Here is a 19,853-nt window from a genome sequence, read left to right as displayed (position 1 = left end):
GAGAAGGGGTTTTTGGATTGGGTCTGGTGTTCAGTGACCTGCAGAGTATTACTGAAATATTGAACATAATAAACTATTATGTCACAGAAAACGTATGCGTACATAAGCAAATGCCAGTTACACCTATATTATTAAATTAAACAAAGCTAAGAAACTTCCTGGATACTGGAACTCAGACATCTATGCTACTAAACAGCTGGAACAGTCTCCGGATGGTTTTGGCCCTAACCAGCAAGCACTTTCCCAAGCAGATCCTGGGTTCAATCTGAAATGTAGCAAAGGTCCATGACTAGTAAGGAATTTGCATCTGGTCACCATTTATTCAAAGGCTAAAAAATTTAGTAGTACAAACTCCGACCAGCTACATACATGTTTATAGTGTTGACATAATCCTTATATAAACTTGCATATTGACTTCAATGTTGTTTGCAAGCCATACATTGGAAATAAGTACTTCATTTTTCACACTTTTTGATGAGCAAGCCAACACCTTCCTTCTCTTCATTGCAGTTACCTGGGGTAACTGAGAAAGAGAATATGCTTTTCCTTTAGTATTTATCTGATAAGGGTTGATAGTGTTTGAGTGTGTGTGTTTGAAATAAGGACTACCATAAATTCTGAGATGAAAACATTATACTGATAGTTGCATGTATGGTAAGTAAATTAGTAAATGATTGTACATGATTGGCATATACTAACATTTGTTTTTCAAGCCAGACTTTTTTTTTTTTTTTTTTTTCTGTTAGACTGTAACCACCACTTCTGAGTTGCTGAGTTGGAAATTTTGAGTGTCAAGGCATAACTGTCTGTCTTATCAATTAATCTTATTTGACTCTGTTAAATCGGATAAAACAGAAGCAGAAGAAATGTCATTGTACTTCATAAAAGTTCTGTAAAGGAGATAAACTCACTTAGCTGCTTTACAGTCAACCATCTCAGCTGAATTCAAATACAATATTCGCATGGTAAACTGAGTATGCAACAACATTTCCAGTCTCACGTGTGTGTCTGTCCAATATTTACAGAGATAATGGAGCAACCATATCCATGGAGGAATTACATAATCCAGTACAAAGTCTTACCATTTGTATATAGAAGAATGAGAAGCTGAGACTTCATGATTATCATAGATTAGTTTTCACATAACTGGAGGGTGGTGAAAAATGGTGTCAGAAAGATCCCTCTCTGAGCAAAATAAGGTCCTTATTTACAGAATCTTACTATGATTTCCTCATCTGAAATCATGTTCTTCTTATGGTCATCTTGTTAAAATAAATTTTTCTGAGCTAACTGATGTGTCTTTAGCCATAGTTTACGCTAATTTCAGTTTTTGTTTGATAAGCTAATAAGAATGTATTGGTAGAATCAATTTAGAAGGACTACACTAATAAAACAGAAAATTCTGATGAATCTGAAATTGTGTTCAATTTGCCATTTTTCATATTTCAGAAACAGAAATGAAACTGAAAAACAAGTTCAATGAAGGTTTTGCTGGTAGTGCCAAAAACAACTAAGTCTTTCTTCCTGCCTGTCAGAAAGTTAGATACTTTTTTTCAGAATATCATAAAATTCTGAAGGAGAAAACAATGTGATTGCTATGTCTACACACTTAAACCAGAATAAAATATTTATCTGCAAATGCTAACATTTAGGTGCCTATATATATATATATACATGTATTAAGAAAAGTAGCTACTATGTGGAAAAAAGGATGAAACTCCAATTTTCTCTCACAAAACAGGGTTTCATTGTAAGTTAAAGCTTTTATTCATATTTTACATGTACTTGTCATCCAATATTGAAGATCGGTGGTTATAATTACATGCTTTATTGATTCACATCTAATCTCCATGGAAGCTAACAATGGCGATAGTAAGGATCCTTATGAACAAAGGAAAACAAACAACAAGACCCGTGTAGATACTTGAGGTGAAATTCTGGTCTCATGGAAGTAAATAGTAAAACTCTCATTGACTCCAATGGGGTCAGGATCTCTTTGCCTTTCCCTCCACCCCCAGTGTGTAACCACAGCTGTGCTTTTGCTAAGCAGCACGCAAGAACAACTTATGAATCACATCTGGTGACCCTGTTTGGCATCCCAGCAGAGAAAACATCAGTAATATTAACCCCTTTGTTACATAAATTAAAACAAAGAGACTTTTGGACCCCTTGGATAATGTAAAAACTATGGGAAAAAACAAGAAGGGTCTAAAAAGGTTTTAGAAGAACTTAGAAGCAGGGCCACAGAAATACTGAGAGAAAAAAGCTGCTGAGGCCTTGTAATTGAAAAATTTAAGAATAAACACATTTTTTTGTTCTCTTTTAAGTTCAGTTGCCAATGTAACTTGATAAATTTCTTTGGGTTGTTTCCACTTGTTCTCACTGACGCAAGCTGGCAATAGCTTTTGTAGAATTTCAGGCCCTCTTGAGTCAGTGTCTTGATCTTCAGTCAAAACCTCTTCATTTTCCACATTTTCCAAGAACCTCTTAATTTTCCATTTCCTCTTTGGCAAAGCTTAAAACCATGTCCAAAAACTATATTAGCATTTTTTCACCTGAGACACTGGAATTTCCACCATCACTGGGCTTATTTCCCTTTCTGTCTTTGGAAGCTATCTTGTAAGAAAAGTTAATACCCAACCCCTCCTCCTTTTTCACTTTTTTTTTTTTTTTTTTTTTTTTTTTTTTTTTTTTAAGGGTGTGTACGTGTATTTTAGTCTGGGGAGGAATTTCACAACAGTCTGAAGTTCATAGCTATCCATATCTTGGGCTAAACGAGCCTTTTGGACATAAACATTCCCCAAATGAGGCATTTGTTATCAGAATCGAGAATGCAGTACTGTGCTTTCTCACTGACCAGGCAGCAGTAAAGAGACAAATTTCTGCATTTTAATCCCACTATAAGGCTTTTGGCTAGTTGTTTAACATATATGATTTGTCAGATGCGGATAATTTTAGGGGAGATTCTGAAGCCAAGGAGGACTACAGAGAGCATTATGGACCATACTATACAAAAGCATGTCAGCCTGGTTCTCCTGACATCATTGGAGCCATTGCCTTCACATTGCCGTCATTTATTCTATTTAAACAAATTACAGCAGGCTCCATAATATGTTAATTATATCTCTGGGATGAAACACTCTGATTTGGCACATCTGCCAAGCTATATGAAGTCACAGAGCTGAAGTCTACAGGACTACATCCACCAGAATCACTGGAGTACTGTAAACTATAACTGACTGCATATTGGCGCATTGAACATGCTTGGTTGAAGTAGCTCCGCTAAGTGTTTGATCTTTTAGTCACCTTTATTGAAAATACTGTCTCTTCTGTTGTTTGTGAACATCTGGGTCCTCTCTAATGGAATCAAAGCCAGATATAGTATATCTCAAAGATATACAAGTATTTAATCTGACTAAAATCAGGTTCTTTATAACAGTATTTCAATAAAGAAATACTTAATTACAACAATATACTGAAATAATTTAATTTCTTTAAGTCCTGGAAAGCAATTAAAAATGCAGTGACAGTTATCTCCCAAGCATACAATAAATAACTAATTGGGACTTCTTCATGCTAACACATTAATGTGAGATAAAAGTAAGAAAAAGTAGACATGATCAACAAATAAAATGTGCAATTAAAAAGACCGTTTAGAATGGTTAGTAGGAGATGCCTGTATTTTGAATGCTTGTGAATGATATTTATTTTTCTATTTGTATGACAAGTACTCAGAGAGTACTGGGATATTTTGCATATATATCCATATATAAGTATATGGAACAGAATTGCTTGTAATAATGAAATAATAACACTCTTTCATAATAATGCAGTGAATTCAGTGAATACAGAAGTCAAGGCAAGGAGAATTAAAAGAATATATGCAGAAAAATGTTTCTGCTTATAAGAATACTAGTGTAGCTCACAAGTTACTGACTATTAAATCATTAAAATAATGTTGAGTGATGCTGTTGTGGAATTTCACACCAACGTTATATTTTTTTCCTCAAGATTTTCAAACCTATTGCCCTGCTGAGAATTTTGATATTGGAACTCAATTCAATTTGAAAGCACATGCTACAGTTTTAATAACCTATGACAGAATTTCCTATCGTGCAAAAATGTACTAATATTGAAGTGTGAAGTGTCAGCAGGCACAAATAGGGCAACCAAGGCTAATAAATGGTTGTAATGGGGCATTTCAACTATCTGCACAGAAATTCATCCTTTGCAATGGGAGATTTAGAAAAAGAACTTCTTGACCTCTCAGACTATATTTTTATAGCAGTTAGTTCTATAGCACACATGAGGGAAAGTTATTCTGTCCTATGTAATATACAAGTGTTGGTTCAAGAAGTAACTATTGCTAAACCACTAATTAGTGGTGACCACAGCATAATTAAGTTCAACATTCTCAAGGGAGTGATTGCAGCAAATGCAGGACTGTGACACTAAACTTTTGATAATGAAATTTTTTTTTTTCAAAGGGTAAGTTAGTTAGAAAACCCTAAAGTCAAAAGTGAGGAAATTAAAATCCTTACACTCAGCATGGAGGCTTCTTAGGCATCCCAGGAGCCACAGAGGAATGAATGCACCTTAACAAAAAAAGAAAATAGAAAGCCAATTAAAAGTAAGTATAGTTAGATTGCAAGGTTCAAGATGTTATTTAAGACAAAATGGTAGCCTTCAGAAAATAATATTTTAGTCCAAGTGAAAGAGAAAACAGATATTATGGAAAATGGAAATTATAAGTGTAAAACATAATATATAAAATAAAAAATCACAGACAAAACCAAAAATACTAACAACATATTTGTTCAAATCTCAACTGGGAATAGAGTGAAAAAATAGGCTGATGCATTTTTTCATCCTTGATAAGATACAGAAAATATAGATATCAGAGAAAAACTTAAAACAAAGTTTGTATTAGGACTCTTTTCAAATATAGCTGAGGTATGTATTAAAAATATAACAGGAAATATAAAAAAGGAAATATAGGAAGTATATAAAAGGAAATCACTATCATACAATAAAGTGATAAACTTTAAGGAACCAGTTCACAAAGCTTTCCAAGAATTCAGATAGAAAAGGTGGGTGACTGAACTGTTGGTGGGGAAACACAATTTCATGCTGAACTATGATTTTAATGTAAGATATAGAGCAGTGGCAAATATTTTAGAAGTACATGAGTGATGCTGAGATTTAGAGGTGACAGTAAGCGACGTAATTCATTAGAATAATCAGTAGGAAAAATGATGAAAGAAAGTTGCTTAAGTTTCGTGCACTGATTTCTGAGATGCCTACAAGAAGCACTATTTTATTATTTTATTTATCCCTGTGAAGGATACAGATTTATGATGTACTTGACTTTCCAGAGACAACCTTGCTTTGCAGAGAGAGAAACAAAGAAACAAACAAAAAACAGAGAGATCATACCAGGGTGTTTGAAATGACATGCATTTCTAGAAAAATATAATGTCCTAAAAGAAATGAGCAGTCTGTGGTGTTGATGGAAAGGGTTTACTAGCACTCTAGTCTACACACTAGTTTGTGTAACTTCCATAACTCACTTACTTATAGCTCTGCTTTTCAAGAATAATGCTGTCATTTCAAAGTCATGTCAACAAGAATGTTTTATACCCATCCATAACATTGTGTGTTTTGTGTTTACATACATGCAGTACACGGAGCTTCTATCCAGATAATAAACTGTCAAACCAGGAACCAAAACCCATTTATCTTGTACCTTGAAGTCCTCCCTTGCACTAATCCATTTCCACTGGGACAGTTTTTAACAATCTGACCCTCCCAGCAATTAAAAACAGCTGCCATTTTCTCAAACAAACCTGCCAGGAAAATATTTCTTGCTTTCCTCATGAATGTGGAATTCTGAGCCACCCTCCCACCCCCAAATTACATTGGACTGATTCCCAGGCCATGTAATGTTCAGTCCTGGGCTAATGGCTGGTTTAAGTTTCAATAACCCACAGTTCGTTAGAACCAGAAATAGATTATACTGCTGTAGAGATGGGATTCCCCCTTTTCCAACAGGATATGGCCTTTTTTTTTTTCTTTTTTTTTTTTTTCTTTTTTTTTTTTTCATTGGTTTGGTAGAATATAAAACACCACAGTTTAAAAGTCAAAGCTATGTAGGTGATGGTTAATTGGTTAATGTTTTAAAACATTGTTTTGGTCTGCTGATTACAGCTGCAACTACAGCTGAAGCCCTGCTGAAAAGTTGGTGCAGAAATGCATGGCCACAGACATCCCTTACCACAGGCATTTTTCATTCAAAAGAGGGAAGAAGTTGAAGGGAGGATGAGTTGGTGAAAGAAGCCAATTGCATTCATGCAGAAAGTTAGTGCCAAGCTGTAATTCAGTGCCGTGTCTCAGCTCCTCATCTACCCCATCCCTCCCTTGTACAAGCAACAACGCCCCAGCTAGAAGCACTACTTTTTATCTTTCTATTTCCAGATGAAGCTGGGGCTTGTCAATTTGTGTTCTGTAGGCAATATGGCTTTACAGACACTAAGTAAAGTGGTTCCAACAAAGAGCTTAAAAATCCTGCAGCATGTGTAAACTAGCTTATTTGTGTCATGATGTAAAACACCTGCTGATGTAAAGTGGCCTGAAAATTTTATTGCTGCTCCATGGTCAGCTTAACTCATGAAGTCAGACATACATGACTCATGTGTTCATCTTATTCCCACTGGCACCCAACACTTCATTTATCTGTTCTGTTAACATACACAAAACCTCTCTATTAAAAAAGATGTGAGCCCTGATATGTTTTTACACTTAAACTTCATAATCACCAGTATTCAACTAGTGCCTCTTTCTGAAATGTGCCTGCCTTTGATTTAAATTATTCTCATACCAAATGATATGGCTACACCTCTGCCTGCAACTTGATTGAGAGGCCAGGCAGCAGAAAATATCCTATGACAAAAAAAAAAAAGAAAAAAAAAAAAAAAAGAGGAGCAAAATGATCATTTAACTATCTTAGCTGAAGAAAAGCTATCAAACTGTGTTCTTAATAAAGCATGGGTGTTTTCTCATAAAAGCAAGGGACATAACACTTTGCCTATCATGTGAGTGCATCCTTTGCATAGCATAGGTATGATTGGTGCTGACGGAAAGGTCTCCTGCTTTCCACCCCTTCACTGCTTTGGGAAGATAGATCTGAATGAATCTTTGCTGTGTGTACTTCTGGCTGCGGTGTTCAACTCATAGTATGCAGAGCTAGAGCTACCTCTTAACAAATTATAGAGTTGAGAACATTTTGTAAAGGTTGCAGTAAGTTCAAATTAGTGTAAAGGTGACTTTCCATCCATCTTTATGAAGAAGTCTTTGGCCTCTGCTTTTGGCATATCAGATGCATTTTGAGATTTGCCTCAGTAAATGAAAGTGAGACCAGCTTCTAAACACTATGCAAGAACAGTGAACCATGAGAGTTGAATGCAGCTATTTCTTCTTCATAAAAATAAATGTTTGTACATAGCTTTTTTGTTTTGTTTTGTTTTGTTTCATGCTTATGTGGCTTTGTTTTCAGCAAATCATTAAAAAAAGTGATGACTTACTGCACTGCTTTTTCAAATCTAGTCACAAACCACAATCGCTTACAGGAAATGGAATGTTTACTTGAGTTTATTATACAAGGGTCTGGATATGAGCTGTGGGATTTTTACACCTCATAGCAACGGTATTACAATTTATTTACATCTTCATGTTGGCAGCTGCACAAACTCTTATGAAATAGGACAATCACACCTTAGGGAACGGTAATTATAGGCAAAGGTATAAATAGTATAAAGAAGTGCACGCATTTGGCACTTAAGTTGAAGAGAATAGAAACTATTCTGGCAAATCTTCAAAAACATAGCCTCTCACTCATTATGAGGGCATGAACTAATTAAACCTAACTTGTCAGAATCGGCTGCATGAATAAATTCTAGTCAATTCTGGCACAGTCATACTTCAAACCCATGAAGAGCAAAGTTGTTTTAGTGATGTCATAATTTGGACGTTCAGAGTATGATATCACTTTTGACAGAATTAATGCAGAATTAATACCATATGTATAAGCATTAATAGGTATTGAATTGAACACCCAGTGATAAGTCTGTCAGTTTCCAAAGTAACATTCTGTTTCTTTCTCTCATAGTGCTTACATTAGCATAGTATCAGAAAGCCAATTTAAAATACATTTCAACACTTTTATAAGAAAGTATTTAAGTTTTACATTTCTACCTCTATTTCAAAAGCTGTTTGCATAAGAAAAGCAATTAAACCTCAGTGCCACTTTTTTAATAGTGACAAAATCGGTGTTGTAAGAGAAGAATTTAAAGGTAATTGTAAACTTAAAATGAATTGTCACCATTTGATAGCTGGAAGGAGAATTCCTCTGAGGTTCAGTTGCTCCATTTATAAATAATTTGGTCTTTTTATACAACAAATCTGAAGTTAAAATCTTGTTGCATTTAGTAGCTCGTTAGTTCCTAGTTACTGTCAGCGTCCAGGTGTTACTCTTTCCCAAATGCATTGGCTGACTCCCACCTCCTTCCTTTCCCAGCCTTGATATATTAAATTCTTTCACCCTTATCCACTATGGTTCTTAGGGTCTTCTTCAATTTTCCTTCCCCTCAGATATGTTTTGAAGATTTATGTCTGAAACACAGAAATTACAACTTTGTTTTCGGATCATAAAATCATAGAATATCCCAAGCTGGAAGGGACCCATAGGGATCATCAAGTCCAACTCCTGGCACCGCAGAGGACTGCCCAAAAGTTTAGACCATGTGACTAAGTGCACAGTCCAATCACTTTTTAAATTCAGACAGGCTTGGTGCAGTGACTATGGCCCTGGGGAGCCTGTTCCAGTGTGCAACCACCCTCTCGGTGAAGAACCTCTTCCTGATGTCCAGCCTAAACTTCCCCTGCAATTCCCCTGGATGCAAGTGTGAGTTAAAGAGCTACTGAACAGAGGCTGAGTAAAAATATGGAAGTTTGCTGGTGGTGCTAAAAGTAAGAAGTAAAAATGAAAGTTGACCTTAGGGTGAGAGAAGCTCTCTTGATACCGAGTACCATGTTAATAAACTCAGAAAGGAAATTTAATGTTGATAAATGTGAAGACCTGCATGTGAGGAAACAGCCTCCATTCTACATTCATAGAGGAGGGATTTGAACCAAATGTTGAAAATGGGAAAAAGACATTGGAATTACATGGAGTATGAAAATGGGGTCAGCTCCCTATTCAGTAGTAATAGGAAAAGTAAATAAAATATTAGCAATTAGTAAGAGAAAGAGAAGCAAAGAGGAATTCTGCTTATGCCCATTTGCAGCCCTGGTCTCACCTTCTTAAGGGTGATATAGAAAATAGTGGGAATGGCAACAATGACAAAGTGAAAATAATATAAATTAAATATTAAATAAAAAAGTAAATATAATAAAATAATTATATTATTTTATTATGTTATTTTTAATTAGAATAAGATCTCATTTTCTTCTCCATTGTCTTGCTGATGATTAAAAAACAAACTGAAGTAAAGACTATTTTCAGTTTTTATTGATGCATCTCTAAAATTTGTTTCAACTCCTCTCTATGTTCCATAGTTTAAAACAAAGTTTTAAACAAAGTAATGACCTCAAAAGTAAACAAAGTAATGACCTCAAAAGCAAACCATCGTTCATTGCATTTGCACCTGCCTTGGATTCTGCCCTTTTGTTTTCATACTACCCCTCTGGGTTTCTGATAAATTCATAATGCAATCCAGGCTACTTTTTCATCATATATGCACAAAAACACAGATCCACATGGGAAGTTTTGCAGAATGCATTAAGTATTCAGGATTCCTTTATTGCTCAAGCAAGAAAAGCAAACTATCAGTTACTAGGAAATCAGAGTATCAAAGGGTGAAGCAATAAGATTTAATTATACAGTAGCTGAACATTTGTTGAATCTAGTGGAAGGATTTTACTTCAATTGAATTGTAAGTATTTTAGATGTTATAATATGCAAGGAAAACAGACAAGAACAGTGAAGAGCAAGCACGGATTTTCTATTCCAACAAGCCGATGTGTGTTTTTTGCAGTCCGTCAGACACTAATTCATTCTAAAGAATTTAATTTGAAATATTTTTAAACTACAGTCTGGATCTCCTGTCTTAATTAGTATACTTTAATATTGACTGTTAGTCACAAAACCTCTAACACATTCATCTTCTAGTGATATAGATAAGTTTGATTAGGTATATACTGCTTAGAGTGATTTTTTTTTAGTCATTGCATAGGATTTCTTTCAAGCATAAACATCAGTATGTAACATGACTACCTTTTTCAGTTTCTAGGTCCCTCCCTCACTATGGAGGTTTCCACACTAAAATTTCTAGAAGTCTCTTGTTTTCTTCTCCTGGGAATAATCCTTAGTTGGGGAGGCTGTTGTAAAGGCTGTTTTACATTTTGCTATTAAGCCAGCAACGTCTGGACTTGTTTTGCCTTGGGGAAAGGAACAGGATGGTCAGAGTGAAATGTGAAAACAGTGCAAGTATCAGTATCTGTGGATGAAACATGGCCTCAGTGAAGAAAAAATTCTGTGCACTTTATTGGGTTAGGAATTTCCCCTGGTACCAAGAATAGAGAAAAAGGAAGGTCTTGAGGTAGCCAGGCCAGTGCAGTATGTTTCACAGATTAAGAGAAAAGTCTTGCAATGGCTCAGTTTGTGTGTTCATCAGCTACTAATGTGTCTGTGAGGGAGAAGGGACTTGATTCTTTTTTTTGGAGACACAGCCCTACTGGATAGCAATGTAATGAAATGTAACTGTATATTTCCCCACAGGGCTGGTAACTGAAAGACAGTTCAGTCTGGGATTTTTAAACATGATATTCAAATATGACTTTCATATTATATTTGGTATGTCTTCTCATTTGTGGCTATGAAGTCCAGACTCATTTTCCACTTGGGCTTTACTTAACAAACTCTTCTTGTGTGTTTCTTACTCTGTTTTTAGATTGTTGGAACTATTTCTTCCCCGAATTTCCACTAATGTCAACCTGTCAAAAAGGCATTGTTAGATGAGGGACATGGTTTAAATTTCTTGATTTAAATACAGCTGTTTTAATTTGTATTGAACATTACAATAGTTAAGCACTCCCCCACACTCTGCAGACACACACACACACACACACACACACACACACTCCTACTAATGCTAAACTACTGAATTTGGTGTTTAAATAAGAGACTGTATACTTTCATGTCAAACTCATATTTGAAAATTGGAATCTTTCAGACGGAAATATACAAAACAAGGAGGTGACTGTGACCATGGGTTGGAACCACTATGGTCCCAACAAAGTCACCTGGAAATTTGCCATGAGAATGATCAGTAGTATTACACCCCCAGTAAGGAAGGTGAGATCAATGTGAATGAATAATAGTGTTAATTATCAGTGCTACAGCAACATAAACAACAGGTAATCCAAGTTTTCACTTTCCCAGGGAAATAAAATATTTTTCCTGGCCTCACACAATTTTCTTACACACTTTTTACAATGTTTCATGTAGTTAGGAGATTTTTGTAAGAGGTCTGTCTTTTTTATGATCCTTTTGAAGTGTTTTGTTTAAAATGTGTACTCTTAATGGTTTTAATATGCCTAGATAATCTGAAAGGCACCAGCAGGGAAAAAAAAAAAAAAGTATAAACAGATAAATAAAGAATACAAATACATAAAGTACATGGTTTTCCTCAATGTCAATCCATCTGTGTTAATAATGTAGCTTTGAAGACACCATGTAATTTTCTTCTGACTTTTAGAAGAGAGACGAACAAACTTTGCTTGGTTGAGAATCATACTTCAAATGAGTAAATTAATATCTTGGCTAATAAACATGAGATGCATTTTACTGAAAGTTAGTTTACTAGTTTAGATCTGTTAAGGATTTCTAGACCTTCTGATTATAAGTGCTCTGAGAATTCTGCTGGATATTTCCATCTTTAAGAGGAAAACAATTCCATGGTTGAAAAACAATGTTAAATACAACATAGGAGCATAGACCTACATAGCAAAATAATAGCACTGACATCAAGCATCTAGTTTCTTATATTCTAGGCAAGCATAGAAATCCCACTCCTGATTTGGTTAAACTTCTTTCTAATTTTACTGCAAATACTTTTGATATGGCAAGGCTGATCTAGATTCACCTCTGACACACATAGCGGGCATCTTTTAATTCCCAGCCTAAATGAGCCGATAAGTAACACAAAAGAGCCATCCACCTATGTTTGTCCAGATTATTGTATAATGTTTGCCTTTGTGGCTAGATTCTTCCATGCATGGGTGAACTGTTACTTTGTTTTGGTGTCTCTGTTGATTTGTTCTGTTTCTTTTCTTCGTGGATTGTATTTTTTTATTATTATTATTTTTTATGCTGCTTTCAAATGTTGTTGCTGACTCTTGATTTGAGTCTGACATTTGACTTTCAGTTTTCTTTAGGTGTTGTGTCACTCCAGCTGTCTTCTGCAAGATCAGATGTACTTTGAAAAGTACATTCTTCACTTGTTACAGATGCCCATAGCATTTGTAGTTTCAGATTGTTCTCATACTCATCCCAGAATGATGACAGAGATTGAACCTGTATGAGCTATTTTGACTCACTATTTTGTTTAGCTACACAGGCTAAAAGCAGTCCTTCCACTCTTAAAATATATCAAAGCACTGCACAATTATTTCACTTCTTTACTATCAAAGTCTATCTTTTGTGTTTGGTTATTAATTCAAATTCTTCATCTTCTTTACTCCTGACATAAGTCAATGGCTTTTAAATTTTTTTTTAAAGTTTTTTAAAAACTAAAAAAAAAAATAAAAAAAATACCTTTGCAGTGCAGGTTTGGATTGGCTGAAGACAAAAATGGTAGAGTAACAATTAAGCATGTCATTAGAACCAGAAAGGTCACTATGTCACAGAAGTATTTCTTACTCTACATTACATCACTGCTTACAGAGTCACAGCCTCTTGTTTAGGTGCCCTTTGATAGCAGAGAAAAACAATTTCTCCACAAACAAAAGCGGTGTGCTAACAGCTGAAGTCACAGCTCAGTTTGCCTCTTGGCCAGGATACACATTCCATCTGGAGCTCTATCAAGACAGTGCAGGGAGGTCTGGCAGCTGAATAATGAACTCTAAGTAAATAGGTCCTTACAACACATTGTTTCTGTGTTACTCTATTTTTGCAATATTGCAGGTTGATTATGAGTTTGCAGCCTGAATTCTTGTCTTTGTAAGGAAGTTACCTTGGTCCGAGAGCTCTTTAAGTAAAAAAAAAAAAACAAAACAAATAATAGAATTAATCTCTCCTAACTTTCAATAGCAGTTATGCCCATCAAGCCATCAAGGGCACCCCATTGTTCTTTTGTGAGGACTTCTTGACCACGTACAATAATGCATATGTTATCACATATTTACAGGCATGTTTTCTTTAAGATGAGAAAACCTATGCCAAAGACATACTAAACAGAGTAAATCCTCAGAACTAAAGTATTTGAAAGTTTGTAGATTATTAGCATCATTCATCTTCATAGGGAGAACCCCATACAAATGTTCTGTTAACAAATATTTATTTAATTCTTATGTGTTCTGAACTGAATTGGAAATATTACACAGTTTTAAAATTCATTAGCACTTCTAAGTAAATCCATCAGATTTCTAGAACTTCTGCTATTATTACTATACACATGTATGAAAGAAAACATTTTTAACACATATTCAGTGTGCTCATTATACTCTAGCTCATACTTTCACACACACACTTAAAACTTTTTTCTCCTAGTCTTGTTTTAAGAAAGCATTCTGTAGTCTGCAGCATGCTGTGTATATCACTTGGAATTTTTCAGAGCTCGTGGCAGACAAATGTGATTGTTACTTTTTGTAATTATGGGCAGAATTGTGCTTGTCCACCTTTTGTTCCACCTGAATAAATATTTTAAGAGACAGGATAGATTCCTTAGCTCTCAGTTTGAATAACTGATGGTGTTCAGTCTCTGAATTCCTGGACCAGACCTTCCCTTTGGCTTCCTAATTAGCAGTCTCTCTTTAACCCATATGGGATGGACTTGGGATAGGCAGAGATCTGCCCTGTATAGTTATTATTGCAGGATAATTTGCATTAGAAGCTACTCTGCATTTAAGGATCATCATGCCACTATTTTAATACCTTGGTTCTGCCATGAAGGTTTTGTGACCAGTGGCTGCTGTAATTCATAGAATCATGGAATCATAGAATGGTTTGGGTTGAAAGGGACCTTAAAAATCATCTAATTCCAACCCTGCCATGGGCAGGGATTCCTTCCACTAGATCAGGGTGGTTAAAGCTCCATTCAACTTGGCCTTGAACACTTCTGGGGATGGGGCATTCACAACTTCTTTGGGCAGCCTGTTCCACTGCCTCACCACCCTCACTGTGGAAAATTTCTTCTTTATGTCTAACCTAAAGCTACCTTTTATTAATTTAAAAACATTACTCCTTGTCCTATTACTCCCCAGTTTTCCTGTAGGCCGCCTTTAGGTACTGGAAGGATGCTATAAGGTCTCCCCAGAGCCTTGTCTTCTCCAGGCTGAACAACCCCAGCTCCCTCAGCCTGTCTTCACAGGAGAGGTGCTCTAACCCTCTGATCATCTTTGTGGCCCTCCTCTGGACATGCTCTAACATGTACATGTCTTTCTTGTGCTGGGAGCTCCAGAGCTCCAAAGCTGAACAGAGTACTCTAGGTAGGGTGGCATCCAGCATGTCAAGCACACTGCTCATCTGCAAGCTTGCTGAAGGTGCACTCAGTCCCACTGTCCATGCCACCAACAAAGATGTTATACAGTACTGATCCAGATAGACACCCCTGCAGAACATCACCAGTCTCCACTTGGACATCGACACTCACCACAACTCTTTAAGTGGGACCATTCAGCCAATTCCTTATCCACCGAGCAGTCCATCCTTCAAATCTACGTCTCTCCAATTTGGACACAAGGATATCATGCCAGACAGTATCAAAGGCCTAGCATAGTTTTATTCAGAAAGAAACATGCACCATGCTCTAATGAGTAGTAAAGACACACCAGAAATTAATGTGCTCCCTGTTGTCTACCAGAAGTCAGTATTTTGGCAATGGGGTGCTTCTCTAGCTTGCACTGGACAGGTATTCTGTAGTCTCCCACTGCAGTCTGAGATCCTTTTTGATTCCAAAATCATTCTTAGGCTTTTGTCTCTGTCCTCCACCTAACCTACAGCAAACTTGTTTCTTCCCCAAAAGCACTCATTGTTTCTGGGTGTGATTGTTTCCTCTCTCAGATGATAAATACAAGACAGATAAATGACAAAAAGTAGCTTTTAGCTTTTATTGTCCACATGAAGTTAATCACCAGGACTCTTCCTTTTATTCTTGTCATTTTAATCAAGTTGCACTTCTCTAGATATGCATAATTTGAACAAGTCTGTGGTCTCTCTTTCTCTTTTTGGAGAAGACCTTCAATATAAACTTAAAATACCCTATCTGCACATGACGTGTGCAGACAGCCATCATCCTGGACTAAATCCTACATGGATATAAACTCTACAAGGTTTTCAAAGTCTTCAAGTATGCATCAAACATGCAATATTTATGACTAGAGGTATGGATTATTATTTTTTTTCCCTACACACTGCTTGTAATTTTTTTCCTCATGTTATCTCTTCTCCAGTGAGCCCTTTCCTCTCTCATTGTATTTATCTCTCTCTTCACCAGTGTTCTTTTGGAGGAAAATATGAGTCTGGATTTTATTTCCACCTAAATCCCTGAAATGTGGAATTCTTTACTTCAGGGGTTTAAACTAGACCCTCAAGGCTACCTTGGCAAACTTCTGCGGTTTTAGAGGATAGAATTTTCTGTTTTGTTTAAGAATGTATCACAAGCAATGGCTCTTTAGAACTTTAAGTATGCAGTAAAAAAATAGAGATGACTAATAGCTATTTAGCAAGTAATGATGGCTTAGCAATATTTACCACTCTGATTTAGCCTCTCTGGCTCCATTACTTAGGATATTTTCCTGAATTAAATTTGCCTCAGTTCTATAGCCAGCAGCTGTCCACAGGATAAAAAAAAAAAAAAAAAAAAAAAAAAAAAAAAAAAAAAAAAAGAGAGTAAAAGAGTCCTGAATCCTCCAGAAATAATGATTTCATATTCCTAATAGGTTCCTTTAACTGCACAATCAAAACGGTCTCTTGTGCCCTCTAGCATCTTGCCCTCTAGCATGTGGTATATCATAATAAAAAACTATGTCAAACAGCTAGAGAAATAAAGACAGAATAAATTAAAACTTATAGTTTAGTGGCTTTTCATGATTCTTCACTTCTGAATGTGCAATGGTTGATCAACAGAAGGAAATGTAGTTCCTTCATCTGTGGAGTCCTGTTCTGGAGCTAAGCTGATAATCACATTAGGCCATATTTAATCAGGATGTTCATACAAGTTCTGAGTCTGTTCCCCATTTTCCCCCTCCCACACCCAAACAGACTGTTTTTTTTTTCTCTATTCATGTCTAAGTGTCACAGGATTTTGTTTCTAAACATAAGTATTAGCTCATCTTGAGACCAACTGTTCTAAAGCATTTAAAGAAATACAAGGACATGTATACTTAATATTTTTCAGCTCTAAAAATAAAGTTGCTCTAATATATTTATCTTGAAATTGCCAGACAACCCTCTTTCTGGTAACATTAGTGGAGTTGTATATTGGTTTGTAATATACCTTTTCACCACAGAAACAACATTATTAGAACATTTTAACACATTTATTGGTATACACCACTTAAATTTTTCTTTGTGGGCAAAAAGAAATATTTCTCTCTGCTATTTTAACTGACATTAAAATGTTTGTTAAAATTCTGCCGGTGCTGCTTATGGCTTCTGAATCATTAACTTATTTATTAAAGTAGTTGGTTTTAATTTAATGGAGGTTTCTTAAGATACAAATGTAAATTTTAAATAGAATATTAACAAATAAATGAACAAGCATGTCCTAACTTCTAAAGATCAAGTGATTTTTTTTCTAAAACTCATCAATGTTACATGAAAGAAAGGACTATACTGGCTACACATCAATGATTCTGAACTGTAGCAGTTTAAAAAAAATTGTCAGAACTACATTTCAATTATCCAGGAATTAGTTCTTAAATTCTCTTATATTCTCTTGTACCACTACTATTTGAAGCTACTAATTTAGTAAGCTGCTAAAATGCATTACAGGCTATTAAAAAGTCAATATCATTCAAAAAGTGATAGAATTGTTTGCTTCCAAAACATGACACATCATGAATGCTGTGCATTCTGACTTGCAAATCATGCAAGAAAATATACTCAGGACAAAACACATACCTTCTGGAGTAAATGCACATGTTCAGTTAGACATCTAAGAATAGATTAAATATATATAGAGAGAAAGAAATCTGAAAATTCAGACTTGACACTTCAGTAAAAAGAAATCATCTCTGGACAACTCTGGAAACTTTGGGTCATGCTCCACTTAAGAAATCCTCTAACAATTTGAATAAGTGAAAACTACAAAAGCCATTTAATGTTTTCAAAATGTTGTGATTAGAAATGGTCATTTAAAAGTTTAATCGTTTTAAGATCTATTTATATTTTGTACAGCACAAAATCTTAAAATTCATAAACGGTTTCCCTAGTTCACTGAAATATGGTATATGATTATGGTTTTGACAGTCTTTTGAGATTTGAGTTTGCAGAATAATCAATAGGACACGCTTATTTTCTTATTTTATTTTATTTTATTTTATTTTATTTTATTTTATTTTATTTTATTTTATATTTTATTTTATTTTATTTTATTTTATTTTATTTTATTTTATTTTTTCTCCTGGTATATAAAGTACTTGGTAATAAAAAGTCCCAAGGAAAAGTAATTTAAAGTGATTTGCACAAAGCTGTAACCAGTTATTCTCCTTGAATCAGGTGCTTAGTTTATAACAGTTTAGAAGAAATCAAAAGTTCAAAGTTATAGTTAAACATTTTAGATCCTTTTACCAGAAGTACCCTACTAAACAGAGGGTGATGTTTAGCATGACTATGTAACTTTGATTTTTGTTTAAACTCATAAAACATGAATTTCCTGATTTTGCTAGTCCCACTGTACCCAATAATATGGAAAATGTTTCTCTCTGCAAATGTTAGGTAGTTTTCTCTTGTATAAAAATATGTTCTAACTCTCATGAGCATAGTAAGCTCAGCTGTAAAACCATATAAATTTACATTTTTTTTTCAGCAAAAATAACTAACTTTTTCTGTCAAAGTATTGCTTTAAATGCGTGAACTGCTTTGTTTACTGAAATAAGAAAAAATCCTATTCTTATAGGCAGTTTAGGAAATATATAAAGGGAAGAAAAAGCAATGGAGAAAATAATTATAAACACTTCACAAACTTGATAGATATTTCTTTTTTCTTCAATTGTGTGTGTACTGGTGGAACTTCGATTCCTGAGAATGGTAACAAAAGGCAGATATGAAGGTAGAGAGATAAAATTTCTTTGAGTCTAAAACAAAATGTATGTTAGAACAACACATGCAATATATTGCACTTTTTGCATAGAAGCGTGAGCATGTTTAAGTTGTAGGAGATTTACTAAATGCAGAGCATGGGAACTTTGATATTGAAACAGCTCAGTGGCCCACATGGTCTTATTTCTGATAGCGTTCAGCTGCTGGGGAGAAGGTTGTAACAGACGGACATAAAAACTGTTCTGTTTATTCTTAACCCAGGCACATAGTGGTTGACTTCTGCTTTACAATGAGAAAATTGATATTATACAGATGGAATATGTGTTCCATAAAGAAAATTTCCACTTCTATAATATACATATGTATATGGATTTACTGAAAATATCTGTTAAACCTTTTTTTTTTTTTTTTTTTTTTTTCAGTTTGGAATTTTAAAATTTTATCATGAAAAATAGAAAACTGGAAAGAAGAAGGCACTTTATTTATTTATTTATTTCATAAGAAATTGCTCTGCAAGTTTCAGTGGATATTTGTTCTTGCTTCCAGCTGAACACTGTAATTCAATATTTTTATTAGTCGTCTATTTTTAATTTTGGAAAGTCAATGTCCACAGTGATATTTTCTGGCAATCAAATTATACAACTCTGAATTTCTTGAAAAAGATTTTCCTTTATCTGTGTGCTTTGTTCTATTTTCTTTAAGTGCTTCTCTGTATTTAAGCTTGATAAAAGAATGAACAGCATTTGCCCATACAACTTCCGTGCCCCATTCAGTGTTCTGTTTTGTTATTTATTTTCTCTCATTACATGGAAGTGTTCCTGAGCCTTAGGATTTTCTTTTTTTCCTAGTTTGGAAACTTTCTTGAACCTCACAGTGTATTTACAGCCAACACTAGAGGGCTGTTCCTGGACTGAGACCACGCCAGGCTTTTCTAATGACAGACTTGTTTGTTTAAGATGTACACAAGTTGTGGCTGTCATTGAAGATAAGTAAATCTGATGGACCAATGTCAAAAGCATGGGAGATGACGGAAAGGAATATCCATCCTTTAGTACAGATGAGCTAAATATGTTTATAAAAACAACAAGGATGGAGCAGAGATGTGCATACGCATTTAATACTTGCATGCACAGTATTATTGCCTGACTACACTGCATACAACTCATTAAGAAAAAAAAAAAAATCAGTAAAAGGAATAGCTGGTCCCTCCATACCAAATCACCATTTCAGGTCTCTGCAGTTCTTTTGGTTTAACAGCCTTTTCTGAGACGGAACCTCAAAAACAGCTGCTCTCTGCAGAGACACTCACACAGAT

The 19,853-nt window shown here is 35.0% G+C and overlaps 1 protein-coding gene across 1 annotated transcript in view; it reads left to right on the top strand.

Annotated features, from left to right (window-relative positions):
- Window positions 1-19,853, top strand: part of LOC311435985 (uncharacterized protein) — an 87,308-nt gene that overhangs the window by 12,058 nt on the left and 55,397 nt on the right. The window lies entirely within an intron of this gene.

This window comes from Aythya ferina, assembly GCF_964211825.1.
Source record: "Aythya ferina genome assembly, chromosome: 4".
Lineage (NCBI taxonomy): Eukaryota > Metazoa > Chordata > Aves > Anseriformes > Anatidae > Aythya > Aythya ferina.
Note: the sequence above shows the minus strand (reverse complement) of the source record. Positions and strands in the feature narration are given on the sequence as shown.